The sequence below is a fragment of the Pezoporus flaviventris genome, unplaced genomic scaffold, assembly GCF_033815535.1.
Source record: "Pezoporus flaviventris isolate CSIRO_AGI_PZ_B2104156 unplaced genomic scaffold, CSIRO_AGI_Pfla_v1 ptg000029l, whole genome shotgun sequence".
Lineage (NCBI taxonomy): Eukaryota > Metazoa > Chordata > Aves > Psittaciformes > Psittacidae > Pezoporus > Pezoporus flaviventris.
Genome location: NW_026892577.1, coordinates 15,712,829 through 15,726,114, shown reverse-complemented (window position 1 = coordinate 15,726,114; position 13,286 = coordinate 15,712,829). Strand labels below are relative to the sequence as shown.

Here is a 13,286-nt window from a genome sequence, read left to right as displayed (position 1 = left end):
GCAGAGACAGAAGGGCTCTGTGGAGTTCTGGAAGTGGCCAGATGTCTTTATATCTGTCTACAGCATGCTCTGCCTCTCAGCACTTGCCTTTATAATCTCACGCATAATTGGCCTTAATCTGATTATTTGCAGCGCTGTCTACAGTGAGTAACTTGGATAGGTCTATTGGGCCCTACAAATGGCCCACGTGGTGTGCAGAGCTGGGGGGGGGGGGGGGGGGGGGGGGGAAGGTAAAAAAAAAAAAAAAGAAAAGAAAAATCCCGTCATTTCTCAGCAATCACTAGGAATGTGAACGGCAGCACCAAAATCCCATTATTTCCTGCGCCTCGGTTCTCCGGGGCTCAGCAGCCCCCGGCGGGTCCCAAATTCCTCACGTCCCCGGGGTGCCCCGGGCTGCAGGTCCGGGAGGTGGGGGTCCTCAGTGCTGTTGCGGTGCCGAGCCAAGCCGTGCCAGTCCTGCCCTGCCGCCTGGACCCCAGCGCTGACAAAGAGGCAGCTAATTGCCGCCGGGTGGGTTTTGGGGGGCCGCTTGCACACGCCTTGCCTTTCCAAGCGATCGTACCGCGGCAAAGTTTGATTTTGTTCACAGCGAGGGGTCTCTGGATTTATGCTCGCTTCCCGTCTGCAAATGATATGCAGCGGGACCCTTTGCAATTACTTTTAAAATGCATCCGAGACATGGGCTCAGCGGAGAGAGATGGCCCTTGCCTCAGCCCGGGTGAAAATTAGACTTTAAAGTACCCAGATGAAATTTTCAAGTCAGGGACGCGGGATTGGATCAAATCACATAAACTGCAAAAAAAGCAAGTATAATGGCGCATAATTGGTTCTGTAATAGCATTACACAAGGATAATAGCCTGTTATGGCCCCCTGCACATTAAGTGCTTCCCTGGCGTAAAGCCTTTATGATATTAAAGGGGGAATATAATGATATTTTGGTTATTAAATGCATGTAATTAATTTATGCACCACTGAAAATAAAGTTGGTATTATGACCCACTCAAGATGCATCAGAAGATGTAAGTCAGACAACTGTTGATAAGTTCTGGTGTCTATGTTTCGTCTAGACTGCTGATTTTATTTTGGAACAATTGCTTCTCCGGCAGACTACACAAATTTAATATTTTATAAACATTGTAATGTTCTGTGCAGGAAGGGCGAGCAAATCTACACAGGCTCTCTTAGATCTGATGGGAGTTTAAAGACATAGCACGTTCATGCCAGAGCAAAGGAGGTGGATACAGATGATAGAGATGCAGAAACAGAGATTTTGAAGAGACCATGTCTTTGTGAAGTTATCCTGCATATATGATCTCATTAAATAAACACTAATAAGCCTTAGAAATATCACCTGCTCTATCTGCCTTTTACACTAGGCATAAATGTGGAAATTCCCCTAATGTATATTCAAGCTGAAGTTATGTTTCAGTCCTGTAAAGCACTATTTTAGCAAAGCAAGGCAAAAATTAATTGTATCTGAGATCCAAATTGATTTGGTTTGATTTTATCTTATCCATTCACCTATAACTTTAGCATACTAGTAACAGATTTAGAAAGCTGCATTCGAATATGGTTTTATATATATACACATAGATATATATATTTGCATCTGTACACATACATAAACGGTTTTGGCTATCTGTTTGACAACAGTGACTTACAATTCAGGCAAGTGTTTGAACAGCAAAGTATAGTTTGAATTGAGACAGCTTTTACAGCACCTTGCAAGATGCAAGACCAATGCTCTGAGTTCAACTGCACTCCTTAAAAAAGCAGCACAAGTCTTTTGTCAATTAACCTTAAAAAGAGGGACATAACCCAGAGGTGCTGTCTGGACCTCCCCTGCCAGCCTTTCCATCCTCAGTTTTAAAATCCACTCAGGACCAGTACGGCAGGACTCCTTTGCCCAGAGACAGATATGTCTTTGCGTTTTCTTTTTTTCTTTTTTTTTTTTTTTCTGACATTGGGAAGAGAGGAGTGAGAGTGTTTTATCATAAGAACCTCTAATAAAATAATAATAACTTTATTATGGTGCTCTCAGGCCTTGCTCTAGTCAGGGGGCTGCATTGCTGCTTTGGCTCCAACACTCACTTTCCCCAGCAGTTTGAAGCCTGCAAGTTCAGCAGGATTGTGGGAGGCAGAGAGGGTGAAATGGAGCACGGGGAAATGCTCCAAGTCGCTGCTTTTTAAACAGAAGCAAAAAGACCCTGAGCTGGGTGCAGCTCAACTTTGTCCCAGGGAGCAGCAGCTGCAAAACAAGGAGATAACTAAGCAATATATAATCTGCCACCCCTCGCCACCCCGGTGCCTGTTTAATTTTAATGCACGAAACGTGGGATTGACATAATTAAAAGTTGGCGCTACGTAGTCTTGGGTGCCGATCTCGGGTGGCCGGAGCCCGGGGCGCCGGCGACGCCTTTCAGAACCATGGAGAGCGCCCTACTGCTCGGCGTAACGGCCAGGAAAGGCCCGGGACGCCACGGCCCGCTGGGGTGTTGCGCGGGGTTAGTCGCTTCTCCGGGGGGAGGCTGTTGTCAGGGACGTTTCTAGGTCTCTCCGTGTAGAAACGCTTTCCTGCCAAGGTGGGACTATAGGCAAAAAAACCCAGAACAGTAAATTGCTTCAGATCATGGCTAGTTATTACTCCGGTAGTTCCGCTCATCTAGCTACCAGAGGCAGGCACTAAAAACAAGCTGTGTCATGAGACAACATATACGTGGAAGATAAAATATTTCAGAAAAAAAAAATATGCAAAGTCCTTAAGATCTTTCTCACATACCTTCTCCTCATCATTATTGTTGCTGCTATTACCATTATTACCATTGCTACTAATATTACCATTATTAAAGCAGCATTAGACACTAGGTCTGCAAAGAAAAGTCCCAGTAAACATAACTTCGGATAGACATTTTGCTGATTGTGCCTGTCTTACAGCAGAACTGTTCCTGTGTTGCACACACAAACAACACATCTTCTTATTTCCCCGCAATGACAATAAAACCTAGGACTGAACTGATGAACAAAATGGATGAACTGAATGGATGTTTTCCTTGAGAGCACTCAGTTTTGAGGGAATCATTTGTAAACCTCAAGGAAGTCTGAATGGCTCAAGTTTGATGAAACGGCTTTCTTGCCTTTCCATGTCCAAACACTTTCCTTTCCCATGATTCTTAATACCTGACCACAAAAAACGGCTAACATCTAAAAGGTTATTTTACCCTAATTCATGTGCAGTAAAATGTATTTTCTAATTAACCAAATTTGCCGATTTGTCCCGCTTGGACTCTCTTATAATTTATAATGTAAAAGTGTTCTTTCTTTATCTAAAGACCAAGGTGACTGCTTTTAATTTTCTGTAACCTCTTTACACTTGATGTTCACCAAACTCATAATGTTAATTGGCTTCATATACGGATCATCAGTTTAATGAAGGAATAAATCCTATGTTGCTTTATGTCCCTCTGTTTTAACAATGATTGCTTTAATGAAGAATGTGACATGTTTGAAATCAAAGCTGCAGGAGACATTAGAGAGGATTTTTTATGATGACTGAAATGCTTATTTAAAGCTAAAACCATGAGGTTTCCATATTTCAAAAGCTTTTCTTTAAATGATTTTCAATGGAAAATACTGACATATTCTTCAGCAAATAACTTTTTCTTTGTAATTTCATGAGCAGAGACTGAGAATAACTCTGTTTTGTAATATAAATATCTCAATTAGTTAATGAAAATATCTGTGAGCTGACTTTAGAACACTGCAGTTTTCATTCTGAGTTTGAGTAAAACTAGTGAGATAAAAGGGGTTATGTCTGCCTAAATAAGGAGTATTTAGGAGTAGCTAATACACCTCTTTGTCAAGCTACTGTATTTTCATTGTTCATGTGTAGATGGAGAAAATTATAGGGGAGAAAGAATTGTCAGTTCACACACAAAAGCCCTAGATAGCTGTAATCTATTTCTCCCCATGGGGATTTTAGGATTTCAGGAGCAAGGGTAAAATGTAATGAAACACGGGCTTGTAGAGGTAGGTGACTGCAAATCAGAGCATCAATTAGGTCAAGCTGGAAAACATCAATTAGACCCAACTGCATGTGCCGGTTATACTAGCTACAGCAGGTTTAAAATGTACAAAGCAAATGCGTTCTGGTAATTGAACTTTTACGTTCCTGGTCCCACTTATAATGAAAGTAAGCCTTTTTTTAAATCTTTCCCTCTCTTGCTCTCTTTTTTTTTCTTTTTTTCTTTTTTTCTTTTTTGTTTTGTTTTCTCTAATGGAAACTGCATATACTGGACTTTTTTTTTTTTTTTCATTTGTGAGCTGCTGTCTGGACTGATATTACATGATCCTTAGATATGGGAACATGCAACACAGAAGAGGAAAGTCTCTAATCCAAGTCTGGACCAGGGTTGAGCAACCAATAGATTTGGACAGAAATTTCTTGATATGGCAGAGGAAGTGTGTGAGAAGAGAAGAATATTAGCTTATATTACATGCCAATGAGAAATCATTCAGTGTGCCAGGCAGGCCTAACCCCATGACCTCTTGGGTTTATTTTCCCACAAGTGTTATATTAATTCAAACTAGGTCACATCGAGCTTCAGGTAAATGCATACACATCTTCTCCCCCATCTGCCATACAGTATTGTGTGTAAGAGAACTATGTGTTGCCTTTCAGAGCTGGCCAGGACTTCAGTCCTATGGTCAGAACTATATGAACATGCAGAAGACAGCCCATACTTTACCTTCCCTCTCCATGGAGAACAAGAAGGTACCTTGTAGCATCTCTAGTAGCACAGAGGTTTAATCTGTCAGGAGCCCTATTCAATAGCAACAGTTCTCTACCTGGAAGTATGCCTTTACCAAACTTACACCTGGTCCCCACACTGCTTGCCATTTGAAATGATTCGTTGTGCAGGCTGGGACTATGCCAGGATTTGCTGAGGCAAACCAACACTGGGTTTCAGGGGAATTGCTTTGATGAAGATGTCATATAAAGGCTTTTCTTCCCAGATGTGTTTTTTTTCCACTAAAATGAGTCTTCTAACTAAGATCTGTGATAAACAGACTTCCAAGGGAGCAGATGTTATAGTGAGAAAAAGTATTAACATTACTTCAAGGTAGGAAAATAAGAAGTGGAAGATACGATTATTGATATTATTTACCCTGGTCAAGGGCAGAAAAGTGATTTTTTATTGCATAAAAGATGTGCATTGCTACTAGAAGTTTGAGAGCTGTGGAAGTCAGACTTAGAAATTGAAAGATGTACAATATCTCAAATTTAGGTTTGCACATTTTTGGGTACTCCTTATTTTCCCATGGATTTACCAGTTTATTTGGAATTTTCCAGATGCTTGGAACTCTTCAGGAACTGGCCTTTGAATGTATATCAGTCGTATTACTGTTTATTCCTCCTTGTTCTGCGAGAATATATTTGGGAACAGTATAATATTCTCAGAAATAGCTGCCCAGTTCTAGATTCATGTAAAGCCACTAAAACAATAACCTCCTTTTCAAAGACGTTGACCATTATCTGGGACTTTAGAAATCCTGAAAACGGCTCTCTTTTTCCAGAGAAATGGTGTATTGCCTTCTCCACAATTCCTAGTGTTAACAAGGCAGGCTAATTGGCTTTTTGGCAGAATAAACTTGTCTCAGATCTCTAGGTGAGCACAGAGATGGTCCAATGCTACGTTTATGCTAGCTGGGTGGGTATTCTGATGCTGTCATGGTCTTGTTCATTGCCAAGTATGATAAAGCAAATTCTTCATCTTAGTATCAACAAGGCAAACCCTTGTGCTTCTTCTGTGAAATAGCACAAAGAAAGGGTTAAAACTTTTTTTCCCTTTTTCTTCTTCTTATGAGAGGTGGTGACAGTTTATATGTATGTAACACCTCCTCAGCCCTTCAGCACACCCTCCTAACCATGCTTAAATTCAGGCCTATTCCTGCTCCACTTTTTAATATTTGATTCAATAGGAAAATGAGAGTAGGCCTTTATCCAAATCCCTCTGGAGTTATTTCCAAGGATCTGGATGCTCTGTGCTGATGAAAGGCATTACTGAAATACTGATAATAGTGTTCACTGATGTTCAGAGATTTGTTGATTCAGAGAGTGAGATGGAACCATTTAAAAAACCTGAATATTACATGAATGAGGGATAGGAGGAAACTGCAATTCATTCTTCTGGCTTAAGAACAAGGCAGTGCAAGGTCATGTAAAAGCATTTAAAAAGAAAAATCAACTTGGGGTATCATCCATATAGTTTTTCACCTCCAGCTTCATCAACCTTATTTTTCCCAACCTATTTTCTTAAATCAGGATCGCAAAGCCCTTCTTCTTCCTATTCATAAACTGTCATCCAAGAAACAATAGGAGAATGTCCATGGTCATGCTGTTAATTGGTTTGTTTATGCTGCCCGGCTGGCTGGGGGCAGAGAACTCTGCTGGCATTCTCTGAAATTCATTTAGGGTTTGCAATGTTCAGACCTTCCTTTTAATATTTTTTTTAAATAGGTTTGTTTTCTTAGACTGTCCTTGGGCAAGTTACACCCACACTTTCAAAGTCTGCATTCACATTTTATATGATGTGCATTTAAGTTACAATCACAAGTCTCGGAACATATATCTCTTGCTGCATAGAAAAAGAACGAACCTGTTCAGATTATGTGAATTATTTTAAAGATTAAGTGTTGAGCTTTGAACACTGAAGCTGTTCACAGAAAAAAAAAATCACCACTCCCTTTTCACATTTTGTTTGAAAAATAATAATAGTTTTCAAATTGTCCAAAAGGAGCTCTTGAATAAAATACTTTCTAATTACAAATGTAAAATTGCACTGTTAAAATTAGCACAAAGGATCATGGAACTCTGAAAAAAAGAACTGAAAAAATTTTGGTTTAGCTTTTTGACATGTAAAAATTTGACAGCTGATTTGACTGCTTCCCCTGAATATTCCCAGGCAATGGGGAAAAATACTTCTGCACAGAACCTGCTGCAGGAAAGCAGAGAAGCTGACTGGTGTGAGCCACAGAGGCAGTGGTGTCCTGGTGGATGACCATGGTCTGTTCTGTCCATTTACCAAGACTGCTGCCTGAAACAACTTCTGAGTTGTCACATTGGTAGACCAATATGTAGAGATAGATGGTGACTTCAGTGGCCACGGACCCACCTCTAAGACTGCCAGGCCCTTGTAGGACTCCAGGTAAACTACTCGGTGGGATTAATTTGATCACATTCTGGTGTCTGTGTTGTAGATATCTGAAGCTGGGTGAAGTGAAACCCAGATCCATTTTCTCTAGGTCTCAGCCACTGGCCAGCCCACACACATAAGAAGCAGTCCAACGTCCAGATCAAAGCCTCATCTCGGTAGAAGTTACTACCTACAGTTAGTAATAGGACCTGTAAAATAAGGGCTGAAACAGTAGCACCTGTAACAATGCACCTATGTGAATCAGAAAGACTGTTACTGCAATAGTAGCTATATATTATATTTGGAAACAGGAGATTATTATAATCTATAAAAAAATAATCATAGGAGGTCTCGAGATATCTCAGAAATTACATGTTAGCTACCTGCTGACCCATTTTCCACAAGAAAAACAGAATGCAAAGTTTTATAATACTATGAAAATAAATCAGCTACTTTCATTTTGTAATCTGTGCAACTATTGAGCCAACCTGTGTGAACTGTCTAGAGTAATATGTAAATAAGTTCACATAGGAACTGTGAATTTCCAGAGCAACTTTGAAGAATTTAGAAATGTTTTTGCATTGTCAGTCTTAAAATAAATGTGAAGTATTGAATAATTTTTTTTTATCACAACAAAATCTTCTTCACAAAAGCAGCAGAAAAACTCTGTCAAAACCCAGTGCTAGTAGTAGATACCACATTTATAAAACTGAAAGTTATTCAGGGTAGGAAGCAACAAGAACCACTTAGAGTTCATCAAAAGCAGCCTTGCTTCCAGAAGGGAACAACCCCAATACTGGCACAGGCCAGGGACTGGCTCCTTAGGTTATCAGGGGATCCTTGCAGATAAGGCTGCTGAAAGCTAACCCCTAACCTCCTTTTGGGTTGCATTAACAAAAGCATAGCCATGAGGTCAAGGAAAATACACTGAGAGTGGGTATGCACTGGAACAGGGCCAAGAGACATCAGATCTCCATCTTTTGAGATATACCTAACTCACCTGGACAAGGTCCTGAGCACTGTGCTCTGACTTTGAAGTCAACCCTGCTTTGACTAGGAAGTTAGGCAAAGATGATATCCAGAAGCCTTTTCCTGCCTATTTTTTTTTCTGTGATTCTGTTCTTGGGGAGTTTTGATAAATCAACCACAGGAGTATTTTACTAATGGCAAATTAAATAACTTCTTCCATTCCCCCAACATGGTGCACAGTCCTTTTTGTGGTACAGAAAGCATGAACCTTACTAAATAAACCAAAACAGTTCTCAGATATCTAGTTAATTTAGACATCAAGTGGGTTGTCTAACATGCTTATGTTTGGCTGGGTTTTTTTAAACAGATGAAATCTTGGCTCTAACAGCAAATGTCTGACAGGTCAAGAAACCACTTTTATCCCCTATTGCTCAATTCTTTTGCTCGCAACATGTTCTCTTCTAATTGCGATTTTGAACTACCACAACCTTGACTCCTCCCACTTAAAGCCTGCACTCCAGCAGTTCAGGGAATCCTGGGAGTACCAGTGGGGACCCAGAATTCACTGCTTATTGGGAAAATTGTGATCATTTATTCCCAGCAGCACTTTGCCCATCAGGCTTTCACTGTCAGGAAAGCTGTCCCAGTGCTTAGCTTGATTTAACCTCAGGGCATTTTAGACATGTTTGGGGAAATTAGACTTATTTTTTTTTTGTCTATAGCTTTTGAGGATACAGCTCCCTGGCCACCAACACTGGCTCAGCACATTCAGCAGAAAATGTGACATGGACAAACAGTTGATTCCGATGTAGATCACAGTGGGAGTCTACACTGATTTTGAAGTCCATACACCCGTTTTTATAGAATCATAGAATAGTTAGGGTTGGAAAGGACCTTAAGATCATCTAGTTCCAACCCCCCTGCCATGGGCAGGGACACCTCACACTAAACCATGTCACCCAAGGCTCTGTCCAACCTGGCCTTGGAATGGCCTTATGCTGCCTGCTAATTCCATTTAACCTGAGAGTTAACCAAGAGAGATTTCCATGAGCAGATCCGAAACAGTGCACTGGGATTTATTCCATGATGCCGCTTTGTGTCATGAGACCAAGGTTTATGGCATCACAGAAACATGGTTTCAGTTAAAGGACAAACACTTTTCAGTAACAGGTCATTTTCCCACATACAGGCTTTTGTTTTCAAGAAACAAGACAGGCTGTGATCTAGCTCTGAATTAGGGCAGTTAGTATCTGCATGAATCTCCTTGCAACAACAGAAGTTAGCAGTCCCTTTTATTTTGTGAATGGCTTTTAGCAATAAACCCAGTAGGAAGAATGAACACATTTTGTTATCTGCTTTAAGGCACAATTGTGTGATTCACCAAAGGTCAATTCACACCTGCTAACTGCTTTCCTTGGAGGTGAGCTACACTCAAGTGCAGAAGGGAAGAAATGACCTAGGTGTGACATACTTTTGCAGAAAGCAGTTGCACCCTCTGTATGTGGCAACGTCCTCATATTAGCCCCAAGCATTCCAGTTACGGTTAAGTAGCAGTATCCTTTGGGACGCCGTCTGGGACAAAGGAGGAGGGAGGCTGCCTCTGAACATGCATGCATGTAGCCATGGGTGTACATAAGAAAGAAGCCATACAGATATACACATTTACCTGTACATATTTGCATGTGTGATGTCAAGGGGCCTGGAAGCAATCTTGAGGATTCGGTATCTGTGGGAAAGCCCCAGAACTCATGATAGGCACCCAGCTTCTCTCCTCTTTTCAGGAAGGCTTCAGGGCTATGAATCTTCCATGGGTATTTCAAGTAAAGCACATAAATGCCCCATTTCCTACACAGAGAACAGGAACCAAAGGAAGGACCCTAGGCAGTCTGGAAACAACTCAGACATTCCTAACTTGATGTCTCATACTGAGGATAATTTTCAAGCCTATAGGACAGACAGAATAGAGCAGAGGTTTTTCAGCTACTTACAGCACTGCTGTGCTCCAGCTTCTTCAGGGTAGGCACATTTAAGTTATCTCCCACCTCACAGAGGAAACCATCCCAGACCAATTTCCCCAAGCCCATCCCTTCTGCTTTACCTTACCCCCAGCACATCCCTCCACTGCTTCAGTGCCAAGCAGCAACTTCCTGTCATCTATACCTTGTGACAAGAACCCCACAGAAATCCCTTAAACATTTCTATGAACAGGAGTCCATGGAAGTCTGATCTATGGAAGTCTGACTTGTGCTCTTTACCAGTAGCTCTCCCCCCAGCATACTCAGACCCCACTACCATCCCACTGCAGCATTGTTGAGGCCAGGTTTAGCACTCTCCTCACCTTACACAATAATGAGCGTGACTGCACATACCTGGATCTCTTTAGTCCCAAACCTGAGCCAAACTCTTTATCATGGGGTTGTTCATAACCTTACCATAGGTCTGGATTCTCTTCCTAGGCATTCTCTGGGTTTTTCTGCTTCTGAAAACCTATTTTCCATGTGCCTGTAGGTATGAAATGCAAGATGTGTTATTTACTAGAGGAGAAATACATTGATCACATGCTATGGAGAGGATGCAGAGATGCATGAGCTGTCCAGGTTGAGGGATCCAAGTTGGAAGACCTTGAGTTGCAGAGCTGAGCGCTGTACAGATGCACCACTGTGAATAATAGGGCGCTCTGCTTCCAGTCACCAGCTGAGCTGGCTCAGAGGGCATAATGCCTGCTATAGCAGTACTCTCACTGGGACTTGGAGCTGGAAATAGGGGAGAGATGCTGCAAAGCTCTCTGTCCTTTCAAGTGGGACTCTTCCTCTGCATAATTCCAAATTTCAGGCTCTGGGGTGTCGGTGCTCTTGGTAGAATCCTGCATACAAAATCTGCAGTCATTCACTTTTGTTTTCACTGTGCTTTGGAAGGAGAACTCTTCAGGGCCAGGTGTGCTCTTCATTGGTCTTGGTACTATGTGGTTTGCTTCCTCTTGCTCCTGTTCAATGCAACACGATATAACAATGCACAGTCTGAGTCACCAATCCTTTTCCAAACTGCCCATGTTGAAGAATAACTATTCCCTCCAAACCTCTAGCTGTCACTTTTGACATGTCACCTGAGCATATGATGTTCTCATTAAATCAAGACTCCAAAGTGTAGCATTTCTTATTCTGGAATTCTTACTTATTTGTGTTTATGAATAACAAGAAAATGCACCTTTATTAAAAAAAAAAAAAAATCAAACCAAAACAAAAACCCAAAGATAGAATGGAAAAAAAGAGAAGAGTATACTTGTGCTTAATTGTTACTCTAATTACAAGTTCTAGTGTAGTGTAAATTTTTTCCCTTGGCATTATTATGAACCTCATTTCCTTACAAAGTCCAGGATAAACAATTCCAATATATTTTGTTTTAATTATCAGGGTTTAATGGGGCATAATGAGACTATGTTGAGTGGCGCAGAAAAAAAATAATTTAATGTGTGCAAAACTACTGAGTGCTCCTAGTTTGACTATGTGCATTTCACCTATTATAGAGCAGCACTATGTAAGCTAATATTCAGTGTGCCCATCATTTATTTATTAATCACACTTGCTTTTGAATTAAAAAAAAATCCTTTTTTTCCTGGCATCGGAAAAAGAAGAATCTCATTAAGATACCCTGGAAAAAAGGGTAACCCTCTGAGTTGAGCAGCAAAGGATGCAGCTGATACACAGCTGATGGTGAAGCATCTGTCATGTCATTGACTGAAGACTGAAGTATGTTGGATGCAGAACCTGCCTCAGCCAGTCTGTTCCAAATGCAGTCCTTCTCGCAGAGTTGTTTGGCAGTGAAAACTTCAGTTCTTTGGGGCTCTACCAAAAGAACCATAAATAAATCATCTGAAGTCACTATTCAGAAATTACCCTGTCTGGACTCTCACTGTAGATACATTTTCTCACTCCCAATGTGTGGTTTGTATAAACTTTAAAAAACCCACAGATACTTCTGCAGTGAAAAGGGAAAAATGCAGCAAAGCAGCCTGAGAAACCAGAAAAGTGAGATTATAACCCTTTACACTTTCCAAGGTCCCTTTGCCAATGGCACTGAGTCCAGTGACGATGTGCAGCTGATGCAACAGCTATCACCACCTGGCTACCACATTTATATGCCCCTTTACCAGAGTGACCATATACCAAGATCAAACCACCCTCAACCCACCACTATGCGTTTTACATAGAGAATACTGAACACGAGGCAGTGTGGTCAGCATGGCGATGATGGGCTGTTCTGCAGAACGGACACTTTTTTCACGCCAGCAGCAAGGCCTTCTCTTGGATCTGTTCTGATATCAGAGTGCCACAGCTTCGCAGATTCTTACAACAGCCTCTGCAGCCTTCTACAGAAAAAAACTAGGCAGGAGAAAACCCTCCTCTGCACACTGACCCATGCATACTATCCTTTCTTTCTAAATCTGTGTCTTGCTCAGCCTCCTCTACTCCACCTATTCCAGGCTGTAGTTCTGATAAGCACATGCCTGGCGTACACATATGGGGCACAGCCTTCCCATCCATATATTTTACCTGTGAATAACAGTGCTTCTTTTGTCCTCACTTTCTAACTTAGTGAAATTTTAATGAAGGCATCCCAAGATATTACAACATACAGGAAAATAAGAAAAAATTCCTTACACATCAAGGAAATTTAAACCATATGTTGAGGTTTAAGCCCAGCCATAAATGAGAACCATGCAGTCTCTCTCTCACTCCCCCTCTTCACCCCCACTCCCAGAGGGATGGGGAGGAGAATCGAAAGAATTTAACTCCCATGGGTTGAGATAAGAACAGTCCAGTAACTAAGGCATAACATAAAACCACTACTGCTACTACCAATAATAATAATGATGAGGAAAATAACAAGGGAAGAGAATACAACTGCTCTCCACCCACTGGCCGATACCCAGCCTGACCTGAGCAATGATCTAGCCCTATGAGGTAACTACCCCCAGTTTATATGGTGGGCATGATGTGCTGTGGTATGGAATACCTCTTTGGTTAGTTTGGGTCAGGTGTCCTGTGTCTGCTTTCTCCTGGCTTCCCCTCCTCCCTGGCAGAGCATGAGACTCAGAAAGTCCTTGGTCAGACTAAACATTACTA

General features: G+C 41.4%; 1 protein-coding gene and 1 long non-coding RNA gene across 4 annotated transcripts in view; both read right to left on the bottom strand.

Moving 5' to 3' along the window:
- LOC133272265 (uncharacterized) overlaps positions 1–4,378 on the bottom strand; it is a 93,768-nt gene extending 89,390 nt beyond the window's left edge. Inside the window, exon 1 of the long non-coding RNA XR_009744377.1 lies at positions 4,365–4,378. This is a non-coding gene — a long non-coding RNA (uncharacterized LOC133272265). The remainder of the gene's footprint in view (positions 1–4,364) is intronic.
- The window catches only part of VSTM4 (V-set and transmembrane domain containing 4), a 454,962-nt gene that overhangs the window by 159,040 nt on the left and 282,636 nt on the right, over positions 1–13,286 (bottom strand). The gene's annotated exons all lie outside the window — the stretch shown is intronic.